Source organism: Cupressus sempervirens, chromosome 7 (assembly GCF_028749045.1).
Source record: "Cupressus sempervirens isolate cs-2001-9-10 chromosome 7, ASM2874904v1, whole genome shotgun sequence".
Classification (NCBI taxonomy): domain Eukaryota; kingdom Viridiplantae; phylum Streptophyta; class Pinopsida; order Cupressales; family Cupressaceae; genus Cupressus; species Cupressus sempervirens.
Window position 1 is genome coordinate 58,201,911 of NC_143124.1, and position 13,143 is coordinate 58,215,053.

The window sequence follows — 13,143 nt, forward strand, 5'->3', positions numbered from 1 at the left end:
GCAGCCACTGTTTCTTTCACGTTAGTGTTGCGGCGATTGATGAATGCTTCAAACAATTTTCTAGATGCAGGGAATGCTTTCCTTTCAAATTCACCAAAAGGACCACATCTCTTTTTTTCTTGGTGCGATGAGGAGGAAGACGCCATGAACTCAAGCGCCAAAGAAGATGAAGAGTAAAACTCAGAGTGCACAGACCTTCATTAAAGCATATCACATCTCGACAACACAAATTTAACTCGTATCACTCAACAAGAAAATCTATAGGACAATCATTTTTTACAACATTTGTCTATAGAGCAATCATTAGTGGCAACTGCTACCCAGCCAGTTATGGCATGTGTGCAATGGCTACGCAGCCAGTTCCTTCGACATGACTGGGTATTCCCATGACCATACAAATCGTTGTATTATGTCCCATTGCTCATTTTTATAAATGACCACTTCTAAAAACAATTTAAAATAATAAAAGATTTTAAATTTGAGGAGTTTATGAAAAAAAGATTACTCAAAACCAAGGTTTTATTTAAGTATATTATATAGTTTTGTTTTCTTGATGGACGGTTTAGACCTACAAGCTACTACCATTTGAAGATTTAAGAATGCGGTATGCTGTCAAAATCACTTGGGCACAATCTCGACCTCATCCCTAGTTAGCTCTCTGTGAGTCGTTCAGCTTCACCATAGACCAAGGAACCATTAACATTATATGATTATTTATATATACATGTATATATATGTATATATATACATATATGTATACATGTATATATATGTACATATACATATATACATAAACATGTATATATGTACATATATACATGTATATGTATAAATTTATACATGTATATATATGTTCATATATATGTATATATGTATATATATATACATATATGTATATATATAATTGTTCCAAAAAAAATCAACTAGTTTTTTGAAGTTTTGAATTTGTTTAATTTTTTAAATGTTTAAATTTTTAAAATAAGATAATGTTTAATATATGAGAATTTATAAATTCATTTTGCTATTCTATTATTTATTTATTATTGAAGAGAAGAAATTCTATTATTTATTTATTATTTATATGTACTACCAAAACGAATATAGTACAACAGGGATTGATTGAGTGATTTGATTTACATGACCCGCGGTGGAAGTCATTTTTGATAAATTACTTTGACTTAGAGATTAAAAAAATAAAATTATGAGTATAAATGTAATATTTTTATAAATAAATATTTTTTAAAATTATACTAATATAAAATATATATATTGTCAAATAATGTATGTAATATATATATATATATATATATATATATATATATATATATATATATATATATATATATATATATATATATATATATATATATATATATATATAATTTGTACATTAGATTAGCATTTACTAAATTAATTGCTATATTTTTAAAAAAATTTCTAATATAATTTTAAATTAAATGGTAGAATACTATAATATAGTAAAATCTTAAATGAAAATTACCAATAAAATACCATAAACGAAAATTTATTAGAATGTACACGACATATATATGTGTATAAATGTACATATATACATGTATATGTATAAATGTATATGTACATATATACATGTATATATATGTTCATATACATGTATATATGTATATATATACATATATGTATATATATGTTCATATATATGTATATATTTATATATATACATATATGTATATATGTATATGTATATGTATATGTATATATGTATATATGTATATGTACATATATACATATGTATATGTATATGTAGATATATATGTATATATATACATATATGTATATATATAATTGTTCCAAAAGAAATCAACTAGTTTTTTGAAGTTTTGAATTTGGTTTAATTTTTTAAATGTTAAAATTTATAAAATAAGATAATGTTTCATATTTGAGAATTGATAAATTCATTTTTCTATTCTATTATTTATTTATTATTGAAGAGAAGAAATTCTATTATTTATTTATTATTTATATGTACTACCAAAACGAATATAGTACAACAGGGATTGATCGAGTGATTTGATTTACATGACTCGCGGTGGAAGTCAGTGTGATAATAATGAAAAATTCGATCGTGTGGGACCAGACTGGACGACATTTGTGGCGTAGTTCATGCGGGTCATAATTATGAACATGACATGACTACACGTGAAGGAGATCCTTTTTCAAGGTACCTTGTCGTTTGTTATGATTCCATCTTGACATCTTCCAAATGACGGACCAGCGGGAGTAAACGTGGAAGCCAAACATGGAATCTGGTACGATACAGCTGTATATTGCGTCACATCTCAATAAGTTGTGTCGTAAGTCTGAATTTTTATTATTAGTCCCTGCCTTATTTATAAGGCAGGGTACTAATGTTTTCTTTTGCCCCCCTGCCATTTCATTTTAGACTTTAGGTACGAAAAGACTAAAGTCATAAATCCAAGTATTTTTTAATTCATTTTTCCTACACAAAATTTTTAATTGTGATTGGCTAGTTGCTAATTTCCTGGGGAGAAAATAGATTTTTGGAGATTGGAAATAGGTAAAAAAAGGCTGCCAAAACATTAAATGCAATGCAGCGCTGGTACTCATATAAATGCAATTAATATGTTGTCAGAATATTTATAAAATTTTCTACATACTTTTGCCACATGTGGTTTGGCTCACACTCAACCTTTCAACTATCTTGTCTGCTGACCAAAGCTTTGTTTATCTTTATTTATTTTTTTGTTGTCTTCATGTGTTACGTCAGCTTGGATTGGACGGGAATATACTTCTGAGTTGTGTTTTTTGTATCCTGCCTCTTCAAAATTGATGATGTTCATTGCATATGTAAAATGCAAAATAGTTTAAAAGAAGGCACTGCAAGCTGTTTGTAGCGAATGCACCTGTTAGCTCATTTCCACTCTTTTAATGAACAACACTTACATAATGGTTTTTCTGCATTCATTGTAATAAAAATGAATAAAAGATGGACTTTCTGTAGTCATATTTTGCTTACCTTTACTGTTCTTTACTGACTGTAATAGCAAAGGAATACTCTCTGTCCCGGGTTGGATTCGATGATTTCGATTTTTAAAATATATAAATAATTTTTTGAGTTAAACAATATTTGTATTATTATTATTATTATTATTTCATATTATGCAGCTTTTCTAACTGTCAAGATACTCGGAGGTGAAGCTGCTGGGACTCAAACCCAAACTTGTGGGTATCAGAACATGATCTCCAAATTATTGACTTTTAATAGTTGGTGGCTTCAAAAGTGTTATATATTTTATTACTTTTAAAACTAAATACATTTAAAACTAAACTGTTGAGAAACCAAGAATTATTATAAAAAAAATTACATTCCATTATACATGTTTGGCCTCTACCTATTTCATTTTCAATGCCAATTAATTTGACAAATTCTAAATAATTTGATATAGCTAAATAAAAAATTATAATATTTTATTTATAGATTAGTGTATTGAGGTTTAATAAATATCAAATGTATTTGATAAATTAAGTGCATTTGATGTTTGTTTATTATTATTATTAGTTGTATATGACCTTGTTGTCTTATGCAAAGAGATTTGAATTATTATTTTCTTTTGAATACAATAAACAAAGTTGTGGAGGCTTCATACAACTAATCAAGTTTTAATTATATTAGTATTATTGAATTTGTTCACTCTAAGGACAATTGTGTACCTTTAGTTGGCTTTATTGTGGTCACAAAAAAATAAAATTATTATTAGAATTAACTTTGGGAAGGTTGCATCAAACCCGTCACTAATAACTACAACCCCCACTATAACTCCAAAAGGCAAGGACTCCTTCTCGCAAAGAGCTCTTGTTCTTTAAGGAACCATCAGGAGCCCAGCATGACATTTAGCCCGTCGTTACAAATGCACACCAGCTATCTATTAACTAGGCAACCTATTTATAAGCGGAACTATATATATATATATATTAAAAATATATAATTATAAGTATAAAATAAAAATTACTTTGACTTAGAGATTAAAAAAATAAAATTATGAGTATAAATGTAATATTTTTATAAATAAATATATTTTAAAATTATACTAATATAAAATATATATATTGTCAAATAATGTATGTAATATATATATATATATATATATATTTAATTTGTACCTTAGATTAGCATTTACTAAATTAATTGCTATATTTTAAAAAAAAATTCTAATATAATTTTAAATTAAATGGTAGAATACTATAATATAGTAAAATCTTAAATGAAAATTACCAATAAAAAAACATAAACGAAAATTTATTAGAATGTAAAAATACATTTTGAATGTTTAGTTTAAAAACAATTTGTATCTACGTTAGATGTGGATGTTACCGAGTATTAGATGAGAATATAAGTTCGTTTTTGTATATATTAATCAAACAATAAGATAAAGAAAATTATAAATAAAATATATCATTTTCAATATATTTAAATTTATTAAATCATTTTATATCTAACTCAGTCTATTTGTTGATATAATCCTTAATATTTCTTAAGGATTGTGGGTTTAAGACATTTCTTTTGAATACAATAAACAAAGTTGTGGAGGCTTCATACAACTAATCAAGTTTTAATTATATTAGTATTATTGAATTTGTTCACTCTAAGGACAATTGTGTACCTTTAGTTGGCTTTATTGTGGTCACCAAAAAATAAAATTATTATTAGAATTAACTTTGGGAAGGTTGCATCAAACCCGTCACTAATAACTGCAACCCCCACTATAACTCCAAAAGGCACGGACTCCTGCTCGCAAAGAGCTCTTGTTCTTTAAGGAACCATCAGGAGCCCAGCATGACATTTAGCCCGTCGTTACAAATGCACGCCATCTATCTATTAACTGGGCAACCTATTTATAAGCGGAACTATATATATATATTAAAAATATATAATTATAAGTATAAAATAAAAATTACTTTGACTTAGAGATTAAAAAAATAAAATTATAAGTATAAATGTAATATTATTTTAAATAAATATATTTTAAAATTATACTAATATAAAATATATATATTGTCAAATAATGTATATAATATATATATATATATATATATATATATATATATAATTTGTACATTAGAATAACATTAACTATATTAATTGCTATATTTTTTTAATTTTTTCTAATATAATTTTAAATTAAATGGTAGAATACTATAATATAGTAAAATCTTAAATGAAAATTACCAATAAAAAAACATAAACGAAAATTTATTAGAATGTAAAAATACATTTTGAATGTTTAGTTTAAAAACAATTTGTATCTACGTTAGATGTGGTTGTTACCGAGTATTAGATGAGAATATAAGTTCGTTTTTGTATATATTAATCAAACAATAAGATAAAGAAAATATAAATAAAATATATCATTTTCAATATATTTAAATTTTTTAAATCATTTTATATCTAACTCAGTCTATTTGTTGATATAATCCTTATTATTTCTTAAGGATTGTGGGTTTAAGACATTACTTATATAATAATAACTAGAAGTAAAATTCTTACAAATGTTGTAGGTAAATATTTTATGATCTATCCATTTCTAATTGCAATGTAATATTTTAATTAATTATTAGTAACTTACAAATATTTAAAATAGGATAAATATTTAAAAAGATTAACATTTTAAATAAAATTTATATTGACAAAGTAATTTATGTTAAAAAAACATTTATAATGAAATACAATTACTTTAATGTTACAATTACATTGATGTTAATGTTATAATGAAATACAATTACTTTGTCAATATAAATTTTATTTAAAATGTTAATCATTTTAAATATTTATCATGCCTGCACATTTCTGTCAGAGCGGGCCAGAACTCATCCGTCAGAGTACGATTTCTGAACGGACGTAGGATGGTCATGTTAGAGGAAGCAGGAATGTAGACGGATGGAGATGGCGACAGAGGTAAACGACAGGGCATACCCAGCCAGTCGAAATAACTGGCTGGGTAGCCGTTGCCGCGGAATATTGCTGGTTCTCAAATTTTCTTTTATTCTCGACCGACTTCTAGAAGATTTATCCGATCTTATCATCCGAAATACATTTGTTGGTTTAGTTATTCTTGTTTTGTGCTAATAAATTTGTTGGTTTAGTTATTCTTGTTTAGATAAGTTTGAGGAACAACCAACACATTTATTAGCACATTTTATATTTGATTTTATAATATTTTTTCATTTGATTTTATAATTCTTCTATCAAAATTAATTTGTAGACTAATATATATCAAGAGAAATACATAAGTTGTTTTATTTATTCTAAAACATTTTCTTTCTTAGTTAAATACATTTTAATATTTAATAGATAAGGAAAAATATTCACTTTATAAAATAATATAATATAAAATAAATGATAAAATGCTACATGTTGCATTCCTTTGCCATTTAATTAAAAGCTCCACTGATGCATCCGTATACGAATCAAATCTGACAAGTATTTTGCACCAAAAAATGTATAACAGTTTCTCCCAGATGGGTATGGGGGCATGGGTGGCATGGGGATAGTTTAGGCGAGTTTGAGGAACAACCAACACATTTATTATGACAAGATTGTATACAAATATTAAACAAGATTTTATAAAAATATTAAACAAGATAAATACAATATTATGTTTAATTATTTTTTAAATAATTTTTTGTTATCTAAATTTTATGTAATTTTAAATTATTATTTATATAAAAATAAATTATAATCAAATTATATTTTTAACCAAAAAAAATACAAAACAAAAAACATAATACAATATCAAAAAGAAATGATTAAAAAAAAATACATTTAAAAATCTTTTACTAACATGGCAATTTCAATTGTTATGAAATTTTAGAATATTTAAATTAATATGATAAGATAAATTAATAACAAAATTAATAATATTATTATAATATAGATGTACATTAAATTTTAACTATATACATTAAATAAATTATTTATATAGTTTATTTATATATTTCTTATTTATATTTAACTTTAATTTTTTATATGAACTAATTTCTCTACCAAAATTTAAATGTATTTTTTTTTAAAATGACAATTACAAAGTTAAGTACAAGAAATTCTTATGTTACTATTCCTTTATATAACATCATAATAATAATAATAAAGCTTTATAACATAATAATAAAGGGTAGTTAAATGCAAAACGAAATCTGACATCCTCGAACGCAGCATGAACGTGGCCGACATGCAGGCATGGTATTCCACGGTTGGATGGCATAGCATAGTACAAGGCAGGGGCATAGCCATGGGCATACACGACATACCCAGGCATGTTGATCCTCTAGCCTGGGTAGCTGTTGCCATCAATATCGACCTTATAGAAAATTGCACTACACGACGTAAATCATCATCCTTACAGTAGCTTACGATGTCGTAGACCAAAATGGGACAACTTATGCCAAAGGGGAAAAAAAACTGATTATAAAGGAGGTTTTTTAATATTGAATACTTTTTTCTAGATGTACCAGCTTGTTCACTGTGATGGTGGATTATTAATTATGATTGACAATGTAATAAAACCTGTTATTTTTCCCTCCACTCTCCTTGAATTGAAACACAAGGTTTGAACTCTTGAAAGATTATAGGAAACGACAAGTAAGAATAGAACAATGGCATCATCATATAATCCTATCGGACCTAGATTTTGACGATCACCCGCACTTTTTATTTTAAAAATCTAGATTAATATAAATGTATAACAAACAAACAATATAGAAACATTACATTGGATTAGTAATATATGAAAAAATAGAAACATATACATTAATACTTATATTAAATGATGATCACTAATAATAATAAATTATATTAAATTTCTAATTCATCCTAAACTATTTTAAAATTTAAAATTTAGAAATATTCATATATATCATTTTAAATATTTAAAGCGAAGCTTAACTTATTTATTATCATTCATCAAATTCCAAGCCTTCATTCTATCATTGCCATGTGTACAACTCTATTTCATTGTAGTTTCACGTGAGGCTTAGTTGGGTTTTTATGTGAAAAAATGTTTCTTAAGTATTACGAGCTGTTAATTTTAGTTTATTTAATTAATTTATTTTTGATTTAATTGATAGTTTTAGATGGTTGAGGCCTTGTTTTAGTTTTTTTTCTTTGGTTCCTCACTTAATATAATAATTTTTTTTCTATTTTAGTATTTTATTTCAAGAAGTGTGCATTTTTCAATAAAATTCTTAGATTTATTTAAAGGCTATTCTAAAAGATTCGTTTAAAATAAACTCATTTAAGTCAAGGACAAAGTCTTAAAAAAATGATTAAAAAATCCATACTCAAGATAATATATCTAATTACATAAAATTATGTTGAAGACAATGAAAATTGAAAATAAAAATTCATACTCAAGATAATATATCTAATTACAGGAAAATTGCATTGAAGACAATGAAAACGAGTAAGGGTAAGGAGAAGGAAACACAAACACGTAAATACAATATTTTTACATGGAAATATAATATCAATAAAAAGAAAGGTGAGAACCACACTCAAAATATAAATAACTAATTTTATATATTTTATACCAAACCAAGGAATGCACTACAGCTGAAAGAACTTGTCAGTTGAGACACCAATGTTAGGATTCTTGAAGCCCAAATGCAGGTTTGCACAAGTTGGCAAAAGAGATATTGTCTTCATGCTAACTCACTAATAAGATGACATAAAAAGATATGATATCTTCTTGTAAACTATTGTAACAACTTTTTCAAACACACGCACTCGCACCTTTGCACTTTCTCATTTACATCACATTGCCTTAACATTTGATTCAAAAATCTAAGTCAACTCATATCTCAACTCAACCATCTACACAATAATATATATCACCTAGCCATTTAAATTATAACCAGGCATACCATGGTAGTTATAACCGTATCTACACAACTAGTTAGACACCACAAATACTTACACTTCTTCTTCTTACATTCGCATAGACTCTAAAATTTAGTTTTTTAAATTATTTTTTAATGAGATTCTTATAATGAGAAGCATTCATTTCTCATATTCAAACAATATCTTTAGTTATTTTTATTTTATTTAAAATGATACATGTTATACTTGTGTTTTGTTTGATCATTATGCATATTGTGAATGGATGTTTTATATTATGTTGCTAATTCAATTTTCAGTTTTATTGGAAAAGTTCATAATATTTCATTGAATGCTTTTGAAAGTAAACCAACTTTTCCGCCTATCTATATTTCTATTTAAGATAAAACATTATGACTCATGCCTATATATTTCCTATATTTTGACCTAATCATGAGTCTATTTTGATAGAAGAATAGACCATTAATACTTCAATTAATAATATCTCTTTTAGATACAAAACATTGACTAATGACATTAACCCTTCTTCTAAAATATAGGTTGCCCCATGAGGATAATTACCATTACAGAACGCTGCTTGCAATATCTGTGTGTGTGTGGATATTTTTAGAAAAATAGGATGACTTCATTAAATCTGGCATGTTATAAAGAACCAATTTCTCAAGGCTTGAACAATACTCTCCACTGATTATTACTTTAGATACCAAGCTTACATGGTTGATTTCTACAATTCGAAGCTTATTCATGTATCCGACTGCAACATTCTTACCTCCTGAGTATCCACAACTGCTCAATGTCAATTCTCCTCGCAATTTGAAACTCCTTAGAACCAATCTTGTAAGATTAGTGAGTTTCGTAAGCAATTCAGATAAGAATGCTCCATCATATGGCGTTCTTAACGGCAGATTACCTACAATTACGAGGTCCTCCAACTTATTTAACATTCCCAATTCATTTAACGTTCTCAATTCTTTTGGAAGATATAAGAACGGGGTTGCATTGAGTTGCAGCGCTTTCAACAGGGACGGGACCTGAAATTTACAATAAATTTGTGATGAACAGTTATTTTACACTGGCGAGAAATATTAAAATTAAGTAATAATCTAGAACGCGCTCTCCAATATGAGTATAAATAGATTTAATTATCGGTGAAGAAGAAGAAGAATATACCTGTATATCTTCATGCCACAATCTCCGAAAACATCCGCAGATTATTCTGGAAGGTACCACGCGTATACCTGCATGCCGAATGAGGTCAACCTTAATCCATAACAGTTCAAAAAATGGCTGCCGATGATCATCCGAATCTCCTATGAAGTATTTATTGTGACAATCGAAGGATGTGTCAAAAATTGAACAGAAACATCTAATTCTTTTGTTCTGCGTTTTGGTGAGGATGTCTTTCAGGGAATCAGTTTCCTACATATAAAGATCCAGATCAAATGTTGCTTCAGTTTGATATTGTTTTAAAAGAGAGAATAAGCTTAACAAAAGATTTAAAAAACCAAGATTAGGATAGATCTTATAATTTCAAATATGACGAGCTGGGGCAGAGACGAGTCAACCAGAGAATTAAGATCTCGTGGTCGCCATAGGCTAATTGGAGACGTATGATGATCCGCCATTTCTCTTCCTAAATCACGAAGGTGATTGTGCATTTTGAAAACCAGTTGATCATCGTACAATAATTCCTCTGAACGCTTCCATTCTGTTTCAATAAGACATTTATCTTTGAGAATTTGAACTGTGTGCTCCGCGTTCAATCCTGATCCCTTCCATATCCTGACGCCTATACTGTTGACTGTCCCAATAAAAAAACATGCGATGTCCATAAAAATCAGTTTTTGTTCTCTGTCTAGTCTATCGAAGCTCAATTTAAGTCTCTCTTTTACGTCGAGATGCAGAGTGCTCCTAAATTTCTCCAATTCTGACTGCCAAAAAGCTATGTCTTCAACGCCATAAAGATTCCCAGCAGAGACCTGTATAGAGAGAGGTAATCCTCCACATAGGTCCACGAAGCTATTAACTAATGTTTCACACCGTTGGGGTGCTATTGGCACATCGAAGGCGTTCCAGCAAAAGAGCTATTTTTCGTGAGCCTCATCCATCTCTTTTAATCTGTAACAGTTACTAATACTAGCAGTTCCAAACACCCTTTCATCGCGCGTTGTGACAATGACAAGACCATCTTTCCTTCTGACCAAGAGAGCATCCAGCTGCTTCGGATGATCAACATCATCGAGAACAATAAGGAAACTATTTCCAGCTCTTCCCATTCGATTCCTTAGATTAGGCGTTCCTTTGTCTACAATCTTTGTACACAGCCTCTGGACATCACTGGCAATTTCAAGGTCTACAAGTTAACTTCAATATAAATATGAAGAGGGTGAAGAGGTAAAAATGACAGTTGAGTTATAGCCAGTCGAAGCAAACAATCGAAATAAACAAAGAAATACCATGTGGAAAACAAATAGCCTACGTACTCATGAGATGTGTTGTGTCTGTGGCCTAAGATGAGTGACCAACACTTCAGTGCCTCTTTCCACTGGCGAATCCTCTCTTCACTGAATCTGCCGCTTTCTTCATGCTTTTTGAATGCGTTTGCATAAGCTGCCTTGTTAGGGTAGCAAAGTTCAAAAGGCTCCACATCACAAAATATAGGAATAGAACGAGCCTTGGTGTTTAACATGAGGACCAGCTCATCTAAACACCAGGAGGACTCCGCATATCGCGGCGAGAAGATGGCTATTTGAACTCGTGAAGATAATATGGCATTTTCTATCGTAGAGATAATTGGATCTCCGATTTCAAACTCTCGATCATCAAGAAATGCCCGACACTCCTTGTCCTTGAGAGATTTATGGAGTGCTGCAGCCACTGTTTCTTTCACGTTAGGGCCGCGGTGATTGATGAATGCTTCAAACAATTTTCTAGATGCAGGGAATGCTTTCCTTTCAAATTCACCAAAAGGATCACATCTCTTTTTTTCTTGGTGCGATGAGGAGGAAGACGCCATGAACTCAAGTGCCAAAGAAGATGAAGAGTAAAACTCAGAGTGCACAGACCTTCATTAAAGCATATCACATCTCGACAACACAAATTTAACTCGTATCACTCAACAAGAAAATCTATAGGATAATCATTTTTTACAACCTTTGTCTATAGAGCAATCATTAGTGGCAACTGCTACCCAGCCAGTTATGGCATGTGTGCAATGGCTACGCAGCCAGTTCGTTCGACATGGCTGGGTATGTCCATGATCATCAAATCGTTGCATTATGTCCCATTGCTCATTTTTATAAATGACCACTTCTAAAAATAATTTAAAATAATAAAAGATTTTAAATTTGAGGAGTTTATGAAAAAAAGATTACTCAAAACCAAGGTTTTATTTAAGTATATTATATAGTTTTGTTTTTTTGATGGAGGGTTTAGACCTACAAGCTACTACCATGTGAAGATTTAAGAATGCGGTATGTTGTCAAAATCACTTGGGCACAATCTCGACCTCATCCCTGGTGAGCTCTCTGTGAGTCGTTCAGCTTCACCATAGACCAAGGACCCATTAACATTATATGATTATTTATATATACATGTATACATATGTATATATATACATATATGTATACATGTATATATATGTACATATACATATATACATGTATATGTATAAATGTATATGTACATATATACATGTATATACATGTTCATACATATGTATATATGTATATGTATATGTATATATGTATATATGTATATGTACATATATACATATGTATATGTATATGTACATATATATGTATATATGTACATATATACATATGTATATGTATATGTACATATATATGTATATATGTATATATATACATATATGTATATATATAATTGTTCCAAAAAAAATCAACTAGTTTTTGAAGTTTTGAATTTGTTTAATTTTTTAAATGTTTAAATTTTTAAAATAAGATAATGTTTAATATATGAGAATTGATAAATTCATTTTTCTATTCTATTATTTATTTATTATTGAAGAGAAGAAATTCTATTATTTATTTATTATTTATATGTACTACCAAAATGAATATAGTACAATAGGGATTGATTGAGTGATTTGATTTACATGACCCGCGGTGGAATTCATTTTTGATAAATTACTTTGACTTAGAGACTAAAAAAATAAAATTATAAGTATAAATGTAATATTTTTATAAATAAATATATTTTAAAATTATACTAATATAAAAAATATATATTGT